At 40.8% G+C, this 21,474-nt stretch overlaps 1 protein-coding gene across 2 annotated transcripts in view; it reads right to left on the bottom strand.

Annotated features, from left to right (window-relative positions):
• LOC148399409 (receptor-type tyrosine-protein phosphatase delta-like) overlaps positions 1-21,474 on the bottom strand; it is a 143,367-nt gene that overhangs the window by 109,242 nt on the left and 12,651 nt on the right. Inside the window, exons 1-2 of one of the 2 annotated variants that reach the window (XM_088373938.1) lie at positions 7,438-7,556; positions 7,194-7,302 (exon numbers count right to left, since the gene is read on the bottom strand). The gene's annotated coding sequence lies outside the window, so the exon portion shown is untranslated. Of the gene's footprint in view, positions 1-7,193; positions 7,303-7,437; positions 7,557-21,474 lie in introns of those variants that run through there. The other variant, XM_088373937.1, reaches the window with a different exon arrangement.

The raw sequence follows: 21,474 nt of genomic DNA, 5'->3' as shown, positions 1-21,474 counted from the left end.
GAGAAGGAGGGATGCGGAGATGAGGAGAGGAGGGAGGTCTCGCAAGGAGCGTTTAGGCCAAATTAACGGCGCCTCATAAATTAGACTAACAGCCCGAGTGGAGGGGCTGTAAAATGTGTGCCGAGATGTGTTCACATGTGCATGTACGTATGTGAATGATGATATGTCAAGAGAGGAGCCATTCGGGCCGGCACCAACAGATTACTGTCTTGATAAAGTAGAAATATCGAATCTCTTGGTGGCGCAAACACAATCTCGCTGTGATTGCTGCACGTAGCCGAGTGTGTTCGGCCGCGGTATAAACGAAAACAGCGGGGACGCCCAACACACTCGAGAAGTGGAATGTCACTTGCCATGTATTTTATTTCAGCCATAAGTTACCACAATATTTCTCCCAAAGCTGTTTTTACATCCAGTGTTAATGTTGACCTTTATATATTCTTTACTTACATCTCTCAATTTTATGTATCATTGGTTTTTATTAGAGTTGATGGATAATTTACTGAAACATCCAAACTATAAATAGCTACCGTAATTTCCGGACTACTATAAGGCGCGCCTGAATGAAATCCGAACCAGCTAAAATTCATGGAAAATGTGTTCATATATAAGCCGGACTGGACTATGAACTGTAGGTGTTTTAAATGATCCTCATTTCTATTACTTGTATTACAAAAACAAATCCTCTTACAAATATCATAAAAGTCATCAAAAAAATATAAAATAAGATAAACCGCAGTGTTTAGGGCACAGGTGTCAAACTCAACCCTGATTTAGGATTGAAAAAAAAAAGTAAATGTCTTTCTGCGTAAATATTGCCCATTGCAGCAAAAGTCAGCCTCTTTACCTTTAAATTTTGAATATTAGGAAGAAAACACTTATCAAGAATAACATTCAGACCCACTACGGCAGTTTTAAAGTTCTTTTAATCAGTCATCTGAACTTTAATGAGACACTTGAGCTCATACCGTGCTGATTATGATTTTGGCACTGCTGTGCCGCCAGGGAAACGGAAGTTGGCGTGCACATGTACCATCCTTTTGACGGGTCTTGCAAAATCACTGAAAATATTGACTTAATAAAATAAATAATACAAACCCCTTGATGGATGGATTAATCGGCTATCGGGATTTTATACTGCCAAATATTGGAATCTGCATCTGCCTAATTAAAAAATCCATATAGGTCAGTCTCTAGTTTGAAGTACGTCGGTCACATGTTCATACTTAACATACTGATTTCTTCTCACATCTGCCAGCGACGAGAAAGCAAAGCTAACATTTCAAAGGTCTCTTAAAAGCTGCCTTGAAGCTGACTTGAAGAAGGGACTCATGATTTGTTCACAACATTCCAGATGGTTAATTTCCCTAACAACTTCGTGGGTAAGCCAACTGATAGAAACTGTTTGAAAAAGGGCAGGTTCTTCCGAAAAAACAAACAAACAAAAAACACTCCAAGCATTCTCCAAAGTAACATAACACTTGATGTGTAGCCAAAGAAAAGGATGATAACATGTTTTCCATGAGGAAACGCCTTCACTGCTGTTCTATTTTTTTTTCCTTTAATGAATTAACGTTCACCTATGATAAAACCTCTGCTATGGAAACTTCCAAATTAATCTCGAGGGTCTCTCACTTGCAGTGCTTCCAAACCACATCCACCACCGCTTTCGACACAAAGGGCTCAGATTGGTTCGGAATCACATCAGCGTTTGTCAAAGTCATATAAGTACAGTTCAAGCACCTTACATACGTTACGGCACAATTAGCTTCCGTAGCTCCTCTCCTCATGGGGACTTCCACTTGCTTCACAGAAGGTCAGATCCAAGCACATTTCCCCATTATATGCAGTCACTTTAATTACACAGAACCCAGAGTTCAAAATTTGTGAACTATGCTAGAGACTTGAAAGCTCAGGTATGTATTAAAGGCAAAAAGAATGATACAATTTTAATATTATTTCTAATTCCATGCTTATCTCTCCATTATGGAGTTAAATTCCAAAAAACCTTGCAATAAACACCACCAGCATTTAGGTAAATTTAAAACCGTGACTCCAAGCCTTTGCCTTCACCAATCCAGAAAGGGTCCCGAACTATACAAATCCAAAATCCTTCCTTCTACACAATATTTATGTTTTTATTTACGTGACAGAAAAGTGAACTCAGAAGTCGGAAGTGTGTGCTGGTCACTGACTGATTGCAGCTGACTGAGTGAGATACTACAAAGCCGCACACACACGTACACACACAAACTAAAACAGCGCCTCCACACACACGTACACACACACACACACACTGATGTCGACACTAGAGTTGATGCTTGGAGTGATTAAAGTGGGCTCGCTTGTGAGTGTGTCACCTGGGTGCTGCTGTATCTTAAATCAGGACAGTGGGGCTCAGATTGGGTATTGACTGGCCGGCAGAAGTCTCCATCCATCACGCTGAGAAATGACGGTAGGGCCGCCGCCCTGAGGTAGCCGCCATATATATTTATATATCTACACGCGCTGCCATATATATTCTCCGCGGCTGTCTGAGGTGACTGGAGGTTAGATTATGACATGAAGCGCTATGTAAATTGCGGGATAAGCAGGTAGAGGCGGGGAGGGGGGGGGGTTCGCTTTGTCACGACAAGTTGCTCATCTTGCCATGGAACTAAAGATAAACACACGCTGGAGAAGACAACACGGAGATGATAAACACGAGCTGACAGCTACATATGCTCGAGTGTGCAACGCTTACGGTATTAGAAAAGACTTCCGTTTGTGTTTGCGTTCTGTTTTCTCTCACTTTTAGCGACACGTACACACATGCGCTTTGTCTTGAGGGCCTGAGCAGCATCTTTTGACTGTGTGCCTAATGATAATAAATGAGCCATCATGGGTGGGAAGGGAGGCACTAAGTCATCCCCTTCATCGACAGGAGGAAGACAGGGAGCCCCAAGGTCACCCCGGCGTCAGCATCGCTCCCCCTAACGACCCCTCTCGCTCCCCCACATGCAGATACATGCACACACAAAGAACACAAGCGGCGACCACCCTGGGGAGAAACGCCGAAGCGCACCACGCCGGATGTGCCTTTAAGTGTGAAAATCTGACACCTCCTCTTGTCTCTTGAAATCAAGGTGAAGCCTTCACTTCATTGCATTTTGGCATTGGAAGCGTCTCCATAAAACTAAATGGCGTCTAGTTGTTTCTCCTTGCCGGGGGCTGCATGCTTCTGTGAGTTTTGAGCACTTCCCTTGCTCAAGACTTTTGAGTTTTTAGAGGTCTGAACGTGTTGCAACTACCCACCGTTTCACAGGCGGAAATAAAGAAATAACTTTTTTTTAAATGAGGGAAAAGATGAGACAAGAGTCAACAAGCTGAATGTGTGCTGCGCACAAGCCCAAAGGGTCTCTCCATGCATAGATTTAGAAACCAAGTTGTACTTTTGCTGTCATTTTTAACTTTCATTAAGAGGGCATAAATCACTTTGAACAATCAAGTGGCAATGACGTGCTTCTTTTACCACCAATGTGATGTAAATCAGACTGTCAGTCGTTGGAAAAGCTCATGTCAAATGCGTTTTTCAGCACTTTCCTCACATGAAATGACATCACACACTTCAACCTCATCGTCAACAGTATGGTAGCTGACTTAATCATTTTGGGAATGATTTGAATTAATTCAGTAAAATACATAACATGGGGTGAGTGGGTGGATGGATGGATGGATGGATGGATGGATGGATGGATGGATGGGTGGATGGATGGATGGATGGATGGGTGGATGGGTGGATGGGTGGATGGATGGATGGATGGATGGATGGATGGATGGATGGATGGATGGATGGATGGATGGATGGATGGATGGATGGATGGATGGATGGATGGATGGATGGATGGATGGACCCTAAAACAAACATTGCATTTCCAAAGAAGTCCCACAAAACATCATATTTAATGTTAGCTTTGCCACAATAGGCTATATAATGTTTTTAATGAGCTGCTACACACACTCACGAGGAAGAAGGAAAACCACAACTAAATTCTTCCCGCCACTCAGTGCCATCCAACCGAGCAAATGTTGCTAATGCTGCACTAAAAATAAACTTTTGTGGGACAGAAGTCATATTGGAGGTGCAAACAAGGAAAGCAGCGCCTTCACTTCCAACTGTGGGAATTCTTTTCACCCTCACAACGCACATGCACGCGTGTATGAAACACACACACACAGGTTGAGACTGGAGCTGTAGAAAGCTCATTTGCACCACATTGAAATGCATCTCAATTAAAAGAGAAACACATCGAGGTGCCAGGGGAGGTGAGAAGAGAGAGATGTGAGAGAACGGGCGGGTGGAAAAGGGTGTGAAACAGATAGTGTGCCTGCGTCTGAGAGCAGTACGAGAAGGGGGTTAGAGCTTAACTGTACTTGCCAGGAAGATGGAGAGAGGAGAGAGAAATGAAGGTGTGTGTGTGGCTGGTATTTGTGTATTCCTAGTCCCGCCCCCCATCTCTTTTTGGGATCAATCTAATTGGAAAAAGCAGTTCGAAGGTGGACCAGTGAATCCTCACAAATATCAACCACATTACTGGAGTTGGTAAAAATAGCCATCATGATTGTCATTTCAAGTCTAACCATACGTGCGGATGAAAGTCACAGAGTTAGGGAAAAAGAACATTTCATTTCCCCTAATTTATTCGTCTTACTGACAAGTATACGTCTTTGCTTGCAACTTGGTACAAACAGTTTTGAGAAGGCGCTTTCTTGTTGCCAATGCACAAATCAAGGCCAGTAAAGGCACGCCTGGATGAATTTACTATGGGCGGAGGGAGGGAGTCTTGACCTTCATCCAATCAAACATTGTTGAGATGAAGTCTCAAAATGTCTTTTGTCCATAACAGGAGTACGGATGGTGTTGCTATGTGTGATGTCATAAGTATGCATCTCAAGAACAAACAACAACTGCAAGAAAGAGGGAACACACACACGCGCGCACACACACAATCTGTCACACGGTGGGGGGGAAAAAAAAAACTGATTTAGCTTTGTATGCCAAGCATTCTGCATGGACTGTCATGTTCTTCAGGCTGTGATGATTCTGCCAGCCTGCCATCTTCCCAGCAACACCAAACACAAGCAGCCCATTCTTTCTTTCTTTCATGCTGTCAGTATCACAATTTGGCACTTTGCGCTTTAACCCCGTGTTTGCCTCTGCCGCGTTTAAGTAACGTCACTTGGATCTTATTCATCAGCAGTTCTCGCCGTGATGTAATCAACATACCAATCACATTAACACCATAGCGGTGACATAACGTCAACGCGTCTCCGTGAAATACATCATCTCATTTTCACCCGACAGACCAAAAAAAGGGATGACGAACGCCGACGCGACGGCTTTGACATAAAATCATCAGCACAAATTTGAGCCATGAAAGTGAACTAAACAAAGAGTGATTGTTATGTTAGCTTTACCCCACATGGATGGAAATCGAGTGGTCGGCACAGCGCTGGAGGCCTCCGTCATTATTGAACAAGGTCACCGTGACCACTGAGCTGCACAAAGTAACACCTGATCGCTATATCAACAGATAAAAACTAAATAAATACAATCCTTTTTGGGATGCTGAGTGACCCCTTTTTTTTTATAATGAAACATTTTTCCCATTGCAAATACCCAAAATAGAAATAGCAGTCCCTATTATAAAACCTTTATCTGTATGTAAAATGTTTTAAGCAACACTTTAACATTCATAGATTCATAAGAGCCATAAAAGTGCATTTGTCTGGAAATTTGATTCCAAATTTGTGGTTTTGGGGAGCCTGTCTGGGAAATGTGCCGCTTTCTAAAACATCTTCATACAATGGACAATTTAGAGCGAAAGAAGCCAATGGAACTGTGATTGATTCATGAAATGATTGATCAATGTGTCCTCATCCAAATAGCGTATCCCCGCCTATGCCCGACTAAAACGAGCCATCCGCATAAACCTCAGGCTGGTGACAACCATGTCACAGCCCAAGGAGCCCGTCAAGTGAACACCCTGACAGTTAAATAATAATATAAAGGAAAAACTGCTTACATGGCTTTTCCCACTTTCCGCCATACTTTTGAGTTTGCATAATCTCTCTCCTCTTTCCACTCACTTTTTCTTGCATTGAATATGTGACTGAGCAAGAGCACACACACACACACGTGCACACATGCATCATAAAACACATCAACGCACTATCCTGACCATCTCTTTCCTGTGTGTCTTTATGACCTCTCCATCTCTGCTTGATGACTTCTACTCATGAGTCTTTAACAGGCCCCCCCTGGCCTGACATGAACCATGAGTCGCCATTAAAGTTGAGGAAGGCCCCTCTTATTAGTGCAAACGGTGGCACATCACCAGCTAATCGGCTGTGGACAGCAAGTGTGGTTATGTGGGAGGTGAGATGCTGGCGGATGGTGTGTGGGAGAGGAATGTTTTAGCTTGGAGGAAGTGTGAGATCGCCATAATAGACAAGATTAATTGATGAACAGAAGACAAGAGCCCCTCAAAATCCGACAATGTTACACTACGCATGAAAACATGGAGTGAACAGCTGAGGTTGAAGAACAGGGGTGTCCAAACTTTTCCCACCAAGGGTCTGCCTACATGACAATCCAAGAACTTTGACACTACTTTGATATTCTTTACATTTGAACACAAACGTAATGCTCCAATCTCACTGAATTGATGAAATATGCTATGTTATGCTTCAATCCATATGACTTGAGTGTAATATTTAAATTAGGACATGTTTTTTCTGTCCAATTTGGCTCACAAAATTACGTGCGTGGTAATTTTCACAATATGGGATTAAAAAAAGATCGCAAACGGCCCACAGGCTGGACTTTGTACAACCATGCAGTAAAAAAAAAAAAAAAAAGACAATGTCATAATTTTAAAGCCAATTAACAACGGACCCTAAGAAAAACGGAACTTCCCTGAGGCACCCCAAAAATATTTCTTTCATCTCCAACACCCTCCTAATATGGAACACTAACCAGACAACACTTGACGCGCATTTGTTTGTTCATTGACAACATCAAATTGAGTCTAAGAGTTGACGGATGCATTTTATACACGTCTAGCAAGCACAAAAAAGATTTATGAACTACTTTTGCATAGAATACAAGCAGTCCCATAAATAACAATAATAAAAAAATAAAGTGCGCTCACCGGAGAGTGCCAATGCGTGCACGGTGCGCGGAGAATTCCGAGGAGTTTTCAACCGTCTTTCTTCCACCTCAAGTTGAAGACAAGCAGCGCTCCCACAGTCCTGAAGCAACTGCAAAAAGAAACGAGGAAAGGAAGGGGGAAAGGTGAGCGGAAGACATAGCGCATCCTCGCTGGTAAATTACACACAAGTACATAAAATAGGAAAAAAGGGGGGGGGGGGGGGGGTGCATCCATAATTACGCACGTTTAGCGTGCTAATTGACATCCGTGTAGTGAGATGGAGCAGAGAAGCTGCAAATGGACCGGGCCAGGCGGCAGCTGTCAGACTTCACTTCACACTGGAGCTGACGATGTGTACCGAGATAAGCGCACAGGAAAGGGAGGGCGAGCGAGCTCGGGAGAGAGCGAGAGAGAGAGAGAGAGAGAGAGAGAGAGCGAGAGAGAGAGAGAGAGGGGGGGGGGGGGGTGCTGAAAACATAAATCACGTAAAAGTTGCTCAGGCTGATAAAGTAAGTAGGTTGAAAATGTAAAGTAAACTATGCAGGAAAGTGATTTGGTTCTGTATTTGATGTGCAACTCAAAAGTGTGACTTCAATTTTTTGTTGGGGAAGTATTATTGAGTATGATAAATATAGGATGACTCTTCATCATTCAATGCAACTTGTGGGAACTGCTGAACCGAACCATTGAGGTGAAAAATAAGATAAGCCTCAACAAGGGGTGTTAAAAAAAGAAGAATGTGAGAAGACAAAAACAAGAGTAAATAAAGTAAACTGGAACCCTTTGGTGTATTTTACTGTTTTTATTTCTTGGGCTTGGTGCAAACATAAAGACAATTGGGATGTTTTTCTCGGATTTGCGCCTTCCCAAGCAAGGACTTAGAAAGGAAAACGTTCTTACGGCTGATGTGAATAAGAATATCAAACATGATTAATATTTACAACCAAATTCTTCACGACCTTGTGAACTGTAGCAAAATGTAGCCAATCTGGCCTTGGTGTGGGTTTTCTCAGGTTACTCAGTTTTCTTCCGATATTCCGAACACATAAATAATAGGCTCATTCAAGACTCTAAATTGTAAAGGTATTTTTACATTTTCATGAATGTTACCCTAACCAACAGTCGTGCTTCATATCTCCATATTTTATTAAAATTATGGATGGGGCTAGTTTAACTCTAGAACAGATGATTTCAATTTGAATTGTTTACTACTGGGAAACATGTTTGGAAATATAAATAAATCAGAAACAGATTGTGTTTAATTTTAGAGGCATTCCCACTTGGCATGAGAAACAGCAAGCTGTTGAATGCCTAATATTTTGTTGGATTTTTCTACCATTCCGAATTAATGATTATTGTTTCGAAATACATTAACAATCTGTTATCACAAATGCATGTCCTGCATCTCTCACATCACAAGTAGTATAAATAGTTTAGACAGGAGACATCGGTTGGAAGATAGATAGCGCATCTGAAAAAAGGTCCAAGTTCAGGGTGAGATCCAGATGTAGCTTCTTGTGGCCATAGATAGAAGGAGAACATCAGCAGGAGAAAGATGAGGAGAAATCCAAACACTGGATCTTTTCATATCTCATTCCTGATTCACTGTATGTTCCGTCCACTTCGCCTCTTTATGCCTTACTCTCACTTTGTGTCCTTCTATCTTCACAGGCCGTGACCTTTTATCTGATAGGTGTCATGTGTTTTTTATACTTTAATATCGTATCAGTTTGCTCCCATTCTAGGAGTGTCTCGTTTGTTCGTGTGCACAAACATCCACAACATCCCGCTCTCTATTTACAGACCATGTGGGATGGATTGTGTGCGTGTGCGTGCGTGCGTGCGTGTTTGTTTTGGCATGCGTGCAGTCCCTTTGTGTTCGTCCTTTACAACTAGCACAATTTCATTTATTTTTCTCCAACTTCCAAATTTCATGGTCATTTTTGCTTGCTTTGTTGTCATTTTTTGTAAGGCCACACTGATACACAGAGCTGTTTCTGTCATGTTTGTTTTTGTGTTTATGTTCACCTACAAGCATCAGCATAGAAGAACACCTGTTCTGTTCATCTGACATACGATGCTTTCATTTCTGTCTTTTGTCTTTGGAGGTGGGACCATGAAATCTGGATTCATGTCCCACCTGAGAATTAACCGTAATCTTGATGGAATCAGTATGTCCACAAGTGAAAGACACAACAAGGGAAAGCAATGTGAAAAGGACATGTGCCTGCTGTGCATGAATCAATGAGTCAACTTGATCATTTTCAGAAGTGATTAATCAATCAGCTCATTCTTACTTCTCCTTGCGAGCACTAAGGGCAGCCGGAGATGTCATTACTTCTCAACTTTTTTTTTTCATTATTATTTTGACACACTTGATGTGAGGTCTGCATCAACCCATCAGATGCTGTCAAATAGTGAGCCATTAGCGCATTGGTGTCAAACTCAAGGCCCGGGGGGCAGATACGGCCCACCACATCAATTTATGTGGCCCGCGAAGACAAATTTTGCATAGATTTTGTGTCATTACTAAAATTACAAATTGTCTTCATAGATATTGCTAACAATTTTTATTACCATTCATCTTTTTAAACCGTATGAACAGTTTTTACTAGTCTGATTTCAAAACTAGTAGCCTACATATGTATATACAGTAGAAGACATAATGGCCTTCAGAGGGAATCTATGACTACAAAATGGCCCACAACAAAAATGAGTTTGACACTCCTGCATTAGAGCCTGCTTTTGTTTTCAGGGCTACTGTATAATGTCCTAGCTGATCGGCTACTGAGCTCAGCAATGTATCTATGAACATTGGAAAACAATTAATGTTGTAGTGAGGCCGATTCTTCTTCTCTCTGTCTTAATTATCCATCCCTTGGGCTGTCATCATTAAGGCTCGCCGGTGGAACTTGTTTGGTGCTATATTTTTAATGCTACGACAAACCAGCTCAGCAGAAAAGCACAGCATATTATTCACAGTGTGTGTCTTGGCTCTGCACCATACAGTGTGGCATAGTATTATCATTTGGGTGGCCATTTTTTTGTGGTCCCCCCCCCCCTGCACGCTCCTCATCACTCCGCATTTCCTTTCTGTCATCCTTACTCTAAAGTCTCGTCCTCAATAAGATATGAAGGCAAAAGTGCTTTCATTCACATTGTGTTGATGTGCTTACAAGGTCTTTATTGCGTGTGTTTGTAATTTGGGCTGACTGTGCATTGTGCGCGTTTAAGTTGTTTGTGCGCGGCAGGAAATTCATAAAGTAGGCCAGACCGACCACCCAGGGGTTTCAAGGCTCAGGGGGTACAGCGGCAACATGGCTTAAATAAGGGGGGTAAAAAGTGCTTGAAACACATAAAGAGTGGAAAAAAAACAACAACACACACATGCGCAAAGACATCGCTCTCTTCTCATCGTGCATATTTTCCCAGAAGCACTTCATCACACGCACGAGATAATAAATTCTTTTTCCGGCTTGATAAACATCAACATTTCATGTACACCATGTTTGCCCAGCTTCTGCTGGTGCCCGCTCATTTTCTTCTAGCTCACGACTCGCCTCGCTGACAGGCGCAGAGCGATGAGGCCCGCACCTTCTCGCCATTGATCCATTTCAAAGTATAATGGATACGAATGAGATCGGCTCGGGTTGCCTTTAATTTGATCACAGAGGCGACAGTTACACTCACACGGTTGAACACGTCAAAGGTTGTAACTTATTTAATCCCTTTCGGGTGCTGGCTTGCAAATCATAAAGCGACGTCTGCCTTTAAATTGCAAACAATAAGACATTTGTCTCTTCTTCAGAAAATAAATAAATGTCAACTTCTAATATTACATATGATAATATGATTAAAAATGTTGATATTCATTTATGAAAAGACAAAGATTGTTTTAGATAGAACAGATATTTTTCGACAGGCAGCACTATTCTTATATTTCTCTGCCGGTGTTCGCATTTTCCAAATTGTTCATTTCTACAACATTCCTAAAAGATCGCAATGTCCCCTCACTGGCAAGCTATTTATAGAACAGCCCAAGCTAAAACATCTGTTATGAAACAGTAACTTTCTTATTCTATTGTCTTTTCATTTGAAATGTACTCTTTTGTCTGAATTGTTGTTTTGATTGGCTTGCGCTTTCCTACTTTGTGTTCTGACTTTCACAGATAAGACAAATCATTTTCTTTTTCCTTCTACACCGTGAGAAAACAAATTGCTTTGGGCACAGTTTCTGAAACGATCATTTCATTCAAATTAACAAAATCAACACAGGATATTGTACGTTATTTGTCTGGCTCTTTTTGTCCTCTGAACATACGTCAGCACTTAACTTTTATTCATTCGGCAACTGCATATAGCAGCGAAATTCAGAGACATTTATCATACTTTACGTTTTATTAAATTGTCCCGGAAGAGTGCTTATTTAGGGAACCCAATTAAATGTTGTCCGTGAACATTTTTACAAATATATTTTGCATGAACTTTATTGATCTGACAGGTATATTCATTTATTAAATATAAATTAGTGGGAAAACATTTTTTTTTATCAATTTGAATTTATACCAGTTGAAGTATTTGTGGTCAAAAGGTCATTCCATCTCTATATTTTTGTAAATCCATCCTGGCAGTATTTTCTCTATGCTTCACAAGTCTGCAAGAAGCAGCATTTATTTTCTGTTTTTATGTTTGTTTTTTTGAGATTATTTGCTTTTCATCGAGTGATGCCTTGCACAAATCTCTGGGTCATTACCGCAGGCAAATCTCAGAGGCAGCCATGCTGTCAGGAGACAACATAGTGCAATATGTGTATAGTTGCTCTCCAAACCCTGCCAAGTTATTAAAAAAAAAAAGCACTCTCTGCTTGTGCATAAATAGCAAGTGGCCAAGCACGAGTGGAGACTTCAGAGACAATGACTCATTCCACTACGCCATCTAAGAAACGAGAAGAAGAGGAGGACTGGGAGCGGATGTTCACGTGAGGCCCTTCCACGTAGTTTTGAACATTATGTACGAAAATTTGTCAATTCTCAACAGGCCTTATAATTCTACTTCTCCCTGTTTATTGATATCCCAATTAAATAAGATAAGTAGGTTCCGGGGGAGGGATGAATTGCTGAGAACTTGCCGCGGGTTGTACCCGTTGGGATAAATAGATAAATAAAAACGGGAGGATAAAATGTGATACAAACACTTTCAAACAGCAGTGAATTGAAAAATAATTCACTGGGTGACCACCGGGAGCTCACCTCTTGTTTTAGCATTAACTCAGAGCGTGGCTGCAGTTAAAGAGTGAGCTAAAAGCTGACTGTGTGACACACAAGGTATCATACAGAGGGAAGAACGAGCACGGCCATTGGCCCACTGAGATGTTCTCACCTAGTTGGAGATGAGTCACAGTTTGCAGGCGTTAATTAAGCCAATGGCTGCATAAAAAACTCAGAGAATGAGAGCAGCTGTCTGCACATTTACATTTCACACGCTACATGTGTGTGTAAGTGTGTGTGTGTGTGGGGGGGGGGGGGTGAAGATAGGGAAAGACAGGAAAGTCGACAGGGTGGGAAGGAGATAAAGGGGGAATTTCCACAAGAAAGGAAGTAAAAGTGGAGATGGACTTGAAGGTTTCAAAGTCGAAAGAGAGGAAATGAAGAGAGGAATCAGGGCAGGTGGTGGTGGGGGGGTAGCTGAAGATGGTGGGAGGTGGTGGAGTGATGCATCGCTTCATCTGCAGCTCCAGTTGTGAAGATGAGGTTCCCCGGGCATTTAAATACCTCAGACTCTTTCAACTAAAACAGCTAAACACACAATTGCCTACTAAATGGTCAGTCACACTGCTGTGAATTCATTCTAATTGATTTCTAAAGTATTTTTTCCTAGATAAATACTGCAGTAGTGTAGTCAGGGTAGTCGGAGAAGCAGAAGTGTCGACTGTCTCGCTTTGGTGACCCCTCCCCTACCTGTTCAAGAAGAAACTTGCTGAAACAATGTAATACTGAATTGTTGAGAATTTTTCAGTGCTTACTTTAAGTTTAAAGCCAATAACTTTTTTAAAGGTACTGTGCCAAAAAAAAAGTTACATTCTACCTTTGGCTTGTCATGTGTATCAGGGTCAAATTCCATCAAGGTGATTTGCAACTTGCACTCGATCTTAAAACGTAGTTTCCAGAAGCACTTTAAAATCAACCTTATGATGTGTTCTCCATCAAACAGATCGGGTCATTGCTTTTTTGGGCCACGGTGTTAGCTGATCGTGAGGGGAAGGCCAATGAGGTCGTTGTGTCAATCACAAAGACGCTGTTCATGGCAGGCAGGTGGCTGCGGCGGGTGGCGCGTTTGGTGTATGCGTGGCTTGCAATGAAAAGTCTCCTTTAGTGCTCATCACAGAACTGGCTCTCAGAGAGGGACACAAGTCGGGACATGACTTGATGTTGGGGTTTACATGCTTGCTGCTAAGTGTCTGTCAAGAACATGTGGGTACTATACCCCCCCTCCCCCCAGTCTAAAACTTTAATGATAAGGTAAATGAAGCTTCAAATTTGCTTCATGAACCAATTGTAGTATTTCCTGGCTCCTCTAGATGGTACTCTCTATTCAAGGTTAGGTTGAAAGTAGACTGATTTGACGTTTCTTAAAACACTCTATTCAAAGCAACAGTGCCATCTCGAGGAGTCATAAAATACTATAACTGGGACATGAAGCAAATTAGAAGCTTCATTTTCCCATCAGTACAAAAAGAATTAAATAAAACTACTAGAAATATAAAGGATCAGTGGAGTACAGTTATACACAAGTGGGTTAAGGAAAATGTTTTTATTTTGTTTTGCGTTGGATTTTCATGTCTTCAGTTTGTATATTATCTCATATGTTAGTCGAATCTGGCAATTTTTTATAAAAAAGAAAATCCCGTATGCCATATAGAGAGGTTTTATTCATTTTCTTGATGTGATAACAGAGATATACCGGTTTCAGCATAGCTTTTAAATGTGCGGTGTAATATTTGCATATTCAAATGTTCACTTGTGAGTTCAAACAAGCTCAGATTGAGTGTGCATAACATCAGGAAGTATAATTCCGCTGAATTTGTCCTTGTGTAAGATAAGGTTGTACAAAATACATTTGTAAGACATAGAAAACTTGGAGTTGGATTACATCGACTAAGTTCTGTAGGTTATCAAAACATTTCTCAATGAGTCACAGCAATATCAAATGTTTTTATAAAAAAAAAAAAAATTACCGAAAATAGGGAAAGCCTGGTAACATGATTCCCAGTTTCTCTACAACACACTTGCATGTGTGCAAGATCTTGATATAAATCATTTTCTGTGCATATTAACCAGGCTAACAATAACAACATCAAACCATAGCAGGAAATCAGACAATGAATGAAAATGCATTTCAACATGTGGCAATGTTATTAACAAGCGTTTACTGTTGAACTTTGATTTTTTTTTTACCGTACACAATAATAGCACGGGATTCAGTTTGATATTTGGCCTCTCTCAGATAGCAAGTTATGGTAGTCAAAAATCTGAAAACCAGTAGGCATTATATTTCTGGAAGGGAATAAGTCAGCTGTGTTCACGCCCACAACGGTGCAAATGTCCATTTCTACTTGTGTGTGTTGTCGGGTTTTAATCGTGCATCAAGGCTGTACCAATATTGTGCTTAGAACATGGTCGGATTGGTAATGGAAACCCCGCCAACAAGGCAGTGTGTTATATCCATTGCATGAAATTAGTCATTTGAAAACTAATTCCAATGAGGTAGGGGTGGGAGGACACCATGTTGCGACTCTGATAACATTTTATACGCAGTCTACATCTCCAGAATCTATTTACGTCTACATTCACTTCATTTACAAGCAACATGTCGTTAAAACTTGATTGCTATTCGAGCAACATGCTGTACTGCTGTTTGAATAGAAAAATTTACAATGGTGGAAAAGGGCAAATAAAATAACAAAAAAAAATTAAATGTGTGCATTTTTGTGTAAAACTTCTAGCTTGAAATCATGTTATTTAGATATGATCGTGAACAACAATACATGACTAGTAGACATTTTAAATGAATGACCATAACCTTTGAGGACTTTGACTAATGTTTTTTTTCAACTCCGTTCATCATAATGATAAAAGCCCGCAAACATTCGAGGAAGATGTCTTATGGGAAGATGAATCATCTCTTGAAATTCATGCCCCCGTTGTGTGAGACTGAGTGGCTACATTTAAAGTTGTGTATCCTTCTACAAGAATGAAAAAAATAAGTACATTATTAATTGCTATATAATTATATAATTTGTCATAAAATAAAGATTGAATTGTGGAGCAAAAATGTTATACTCTCAGGCAATTAATTTGATTAATCCCATTTAAAAATGAATGATGAATCAATAATTGATACTAAATCTTTCAGATCAGCAATCTAGCAAAGTTATTTTAATGCGTTGTGGACAATCTGCCATATTTTATTTACCTTAAACAAATCCGCAAGTTTTATGAGGGGGTGAAACTTGTGCATGCGTACATCTGTCTCACAGCGCAGCATTGGCCCAGAACTGTCTCATCATCTGTGCACACAAACATCGACTCCTACAGTTAATGCGGTTTTCCTACATTTTAGGCTTCTCTTGCGTTTACAAAGAGGCTTTCATTTATTTATTGATGACAGCCGATACTGAGCTAGTCTTCTTATTCAACAATTTTGCAATAGTTTGTTAGGAACATATTTGGTTTGCTTGGCAAAAACTTTTTCGCCTTTTCTGGACAATCCTACTAGAGGGATTCCTCATTTGTATTAAAATGGATGAGGTCATGGAGCCCACTGCAAGATCTCCCCCTGCGGATGATGAAGACCGCCTTAACTCTCCCCATTCCAGCTCACCCGTGATAATAAGAATAAAAAGTACAGAAAATGGATAGATATTTTTGGTGTGAAATATTTCCACTTGAGGGTTCAAATTGAACATCTACAGGTGAAAAAATAGGAGATAGCTCCACGGTCGAACAAAAATAGCGATTACTTGCTTCATAGCATTTAACGCTCCAGGACAGTTTACAAAAAATGGAGCTTTCGCCTGAAGAAACACTCGTTTGGGCATCCATTAAAATGTTCCTCAGGTTCTCTAATCGTTACATCCACAGGGCATCTGGAGGCAAGAAAGCAGGCGAAGATGCAACACTCGAGGCCAGACAAGCAGAAAGTGGTGCAATTAAGATGAATCTCATTAGATTAGGATGTGTTACATTTATTGGACAGGAATCAGGATAATTGGCATGAACAGATAATATTACTGTGTATGCAGAAACACTTTGGGCATTCTTTTGCTTGGTTTTGACAGATGTTTGTGAAAATATACTTTGATCGAAACGTCTCATTTAGTGTTGTTTTGTACATGTAGCCTGATTCCTGACCTTGGCTATATACCTACACACAAAGAAAGCATTGTTATTTTCCAAACACTCATTGATTAAAAAAAAAGATCGCATCTTGCCTCAAAATATCTTTTGAGTAATTAGAGTGGTTTGGTATTTGCACAAATAGTTCAAACTTTATGAGAACGAGCTCCTCAATGTTAAAATGTTTTCTTCTATCTCAAATAAATATGATTGTTCATCTTCTTCCACTAAAAGAAAAACAACAGATTGAGAGAAATATTTTCCATATCTGGGTTTCCTCACATCTTCATTTGTCTTTTTACTTGAACTTGAGACTAGATGTCAAACATGTATTTGTGTATCCTACAAAGAAACGTGTGACATGTTGGCGCTGTCAGCTCCCAATGACTGCAAATTAAGTGCTTCCTCACTTTTTATATGTAGATGAAGTGCAACAAAACACACACATCAACACATTTGGTGACGGTAACACTCTCATCCATACGTGAACAAACCGGTGTCAATGTTCCACAACAGTGAAGGGAAAGTGAGCGATTGCCTAATTTCTTCAGAGGAATGCTAGCAGGAGAGCAAGCGAAAGGCGAGAAAGATGTCATCCCTCCTCTGCCGGCAACGAGATATAAATAGGAAGTAGGTTCTCTTAAAAGTGCAGATGAAACACGCTTTGTTTGCGCACGTTGCTGCTGTAATGCAGCTTTGAATTCTGCAGTGAGCACAAGAACTTCCTTTATGCTTCCCTCAACCCCAAAATAAAAAAGCCTCCTCTGAAAATTCTGACATATTATTTGACAGACAATCGCGACATGTGGGAGCAAAGTGAAGATTCATGGGAAAGATGATTTCGTTTCGAAATTTGGGAAATTTGGCCCCTCTCCATTTTGTCATCAAGATAATAGACAGATTAGATAGATAGAGATAGATAGATAGATAGAGATAGACAGAGAGATAGAGAGATAGAGAGATAGAGAGATAGAGAGATAGAGAGATAGAGAGATAGAGAGATAGAGAGATAGAGAGATAGATAGATAGATAGATAGATAGATAGATAGATAGATAGATAGATAGATAGATAGATAGATAGATAGATAGATAGATAGATAGATAGAGAGATAGAGAGATAGAGAGATAGATAGACAGACAGACAGACAGACAGACAGACAGACTACAAAATGTCAATACGCAATTTCCTCTCAATGCGGCGTCGTTTCATGACATAATTTCATAATTGTTCCAAATGCGTATCCTGACTGTGACAAATCATTTCCTCATTTGCTCAAAGTAGCTGCATGATTGACACTTGCCAAGGCAAAGTGTTATATTTGTCTGTGGTGATCTAAATAGAGGAAGCCCCCTTTGAAACAGAGGAAGTTGTGGGACGTAATGAGGTATTATATTCATGAGCAGAGCTTTATAAGCGTTTTTTTATCATCTTGTGTATGGTGAGCTAATCAACATCATCCAGTGTACACAGTCTTTGTTCTCTGCTTAATGCATTCTGATGGGTTCAAAGGCCCAGGAAACATGGAATGAGAACGTGAGATGAGTGAGGGAATGTGTGTGCGCGTATATGTGTGTGTTTGTGTCTTTGAGCGACTTCATGTGTCAGGAGACCAATTACATCTCCAAGTTGCTCTTCAAATGAGGCACAGCGAATCACTGCCCTTGCCTGATTTAGCTTCCGCGAGAATGAAAACAAACCTCGGCGGTGTGCATGCAAGCGCAGCGCACATACGTCTACAAAACAGTATTTTTTTTTTGCGTAAAAAGTCCAGGGCTCATTTTGGTGGACTGTGGGTCTGTTATATAAGCTGTTTTTTTTTTGTTTTTTTTCCTGCAATGGCAGCTGTTTTGCTTAACGGGTGAGGATGTAACAAAAATATTGATTTGGGACAAACAAATAGCTGCCAACTCACTGACTGGACAGAACTTGCAGGTAAACAGAATAAAAATACCAATATTGATTGGCGAAAACAAATAGCCACCAACTGACTGACGTCGGTACGTTTAAACAACATGACATGAATCCCAAAGTGGAGGGACAACTAATGCAACAATCATGTCTTTTAATACAGGCCAAATAAGTTGTGCAAAACTTAAAATGTCATCTTGAATGTCCAGTAAGAACTATCAGCGGAGCTTATGAGACTTCAGTTTAGTGACCTTTTTTTTTTTTTGCATTTTAGTGATGACCTTAGAGAAAGCTAGCTATGATCCCAACCAAAATTGAGGATAAATATAGAAGCAGAAAGTGAACATATTCAACACATCTCTATCCTGGCCAATCAGAACCACAGAGAGCAATAGTCTAAATCAACAAAAAAATTTGTAGTTATGGCAGGGGTCCGCAAACTACGGCCCCCAGGCCGTATATGGAGTCACATTTGCCCCCCCCCCCCCCCCCCGAACAGTTCCTGAGAACTTTCAGTCCCTAATACGAACGAATCTTTGAGTGAGGCGGCACATTTGAATTTATACTAACATGATTATTTTTGGAAAGGGGTAATGAGGGAAAACCACTACAAGCATCACAACTAGACCCTCGAGCTGAGCTCAGAACTGTGAGGTACTAAAAACATAACCTGTACAGTAATATTTAACAACTCCAAAACAATAAATATTCCTTTAGGCGAAAAGTCTTCCAATTCCAAATGAATCTGAGGCCAAGCAAAACTCGTAAAACTGATTAATTCAACCTTTTACAGTTCCACTATATTTAGATTCGCCAACTAATCTTCATCGAGTCAGTTTCCCTGCAGTTCACAGGAACTTGACTTTAAGTAATCTTTAAGAAGCTTTCTTAACATACAACTGTATAAATATACATGCTTTACGTAATCCAACATTACATGCAGCCATTAATCCTTGGTTGTGTGTTTATCTTCTCCGCCTCCTGTGCTAAGGGACTCAGGTCGAGGCTCCCGCTTGCAGGTAAACCCCGTTCCCACAGCCCGGCCATGGCCATTAATCCCGCATTCAGATACAGATTAGGAATGTCGAAGAAACTGAAAACAGTGACAGAGGAGCTGGCAAATTTTTTCTTATTTTCCATTTTGTTTGGACCTGGTTATATGATGTCCGTATAAAATACGAAGAGTCAATTCAAAGCCTTCTGGAAGCAGGTAATAACTCAGGGGGTGATAACTCAACTTGAAGTGTTGCCTGTATTAAACAAAAACAGTATTTAAATAAGTCTGTGGTCAAAAAAGTGGCCTTCGAGGTAAATGGGAAAAAACAAATAAACAGACAACGAATAAATAAATAGATAAATAAATAAATAGATAAATAAATAAATAAAGCTACCTTGCCAAGTCAAATGAGTCACATTTTTTACTACCCTTATGTGAATATACAGATTTTACATCTTTTGTTAATAGCCATGATACGTATTCCAGCCTGAAGTAAGATCCTCCAACGCTATAGAATCATCTTGCAGCTTGGCTCTGATTTCCCCATGCTAGTTTCGTTCCTGTGAAGCTAAAAATTGCTCCACACTCTTGTCTGCCATCATTTCTGGGCTCCACCTCTTGTGCTATCCAGGGTAGCTTTCCCGATATCTGTTTGTGAATCTGGGACGGGAGCCCGGGTTTTCATGGCCATAGCAGGAACAGCACAAAAGAAAGAGAGCGGCACATTGTTTATTTGTCCTGCCAGTACTTTTTTCTGCTCTATGCTGTAAGGTAGGAGAGCATCCACCTGCTCCCTTGGCGGCACTTGCGTCGGCTGCAAAATGTTGCTTTGGAAAACAAGATGGAGGAAAACCCCCTTTTCCACATCCCCGTGGTGTGATTGTGAAGACGCAGAGCGCATAGCAAATGAAAGGAATCCGATGATTTGTTATCTGTGGATTGGGCAGGACAATGGCCCGCTTGTTGTGGTACATCCTGAGCTTTATGAAATAAAACCACAGGAGTCTCCCGTTTGGAAATGAGTCTGCAAGTTTGAAGGTTCGAATACACCGAAATCCAATATGTGGATTTTGAGAAATAAAACATGTTTTGCCATTTGTACAAATTGGTTTGGAAAAATGCACTTACTCTTTTACAAATTCAATTCTGATCTGAGAAATGTTCCAAAAACTCCGCGCCCAGTGTCATTCAAACACGAATCAGCTAATTCTTTGCTGCCGCACTGGAATTGGACATCATTAGACGGTGCAGGTGTGCCTAAAGAGGTAACCAGTGAGTGTATAATAAAAAAGCACTTGAAAGCAACGCTTCAAATCTGCATACAAAAAGCAAAAACAAAGCTGAGGACCAGCTGACTCTAGAGACCCTGAGGCTCTCTGACCTATTTTTGCCCTGGAGTTGCTGCTTCATCACAAGCAGACACTTCCCACAAACTGCACCTGGATGATGCATGACTATGTGCGTAATCACGTAGTTGTATGTAAAAAAAAAAAAATGCATCGTGCATGTTCCCACCCTCCCTTTTTGTTGTCTACTCAATCCATTCTCCTCTCATCCATCTGCACATTCTCACTCATGTCCGTTCGGCGCCGAGTGTTGCCGCATGTGCGTTCACAGAGGGCCGTGCACACATGCGTACCCTCGCACAAACCCACACGCACGCCCACACAGATCCTGTTACACTAAACGTGTTCACAGCCAAGCTCAACCTGATTCAAAGAGCCAATGAGCAAAGTCTAATGATTGATGATGAGGCCGCAATATTCGCATCCGCAGCAGAAATGGCCCAAACAGGTTATCTGGGACCTGCAGGCACTGAGCTGCTTTTTACGTAGTGGAGAAGGAGTGCTCCAAACCATTAGACCCCCCCAGCCCTCACCCCAACCCTACACCCACGTCGGCCAGAGCTAAATATTCCGAATTTCCCAGGAGTGCCCAAAAAAAAAACCTCTTGTGCGCCGCCTCCTTCTCTTGTGTACT

Source organism: Syngnathus floridae, chromosome 4 (genome assembly GCF_059516105.1).
Source record: "Syngnathus floridae isolate MCC-2025c chromosome 4, RoL_Sflo_1.0, whole genome shotgun sequence".
Classification (NCBI taxonomy): domain Eukaryota; kingdom Metazoa; phylum Chordata; class Actinopteri; order Syngnathiformes; family Syngnathidae; genus Syngnathus; species Syngnathus floridae.
The sequence above is the reverse complement of the archived record's forward strand: the minus strand, read 5'-3'. Positions and strand labels throughout refer to the sequence as shown.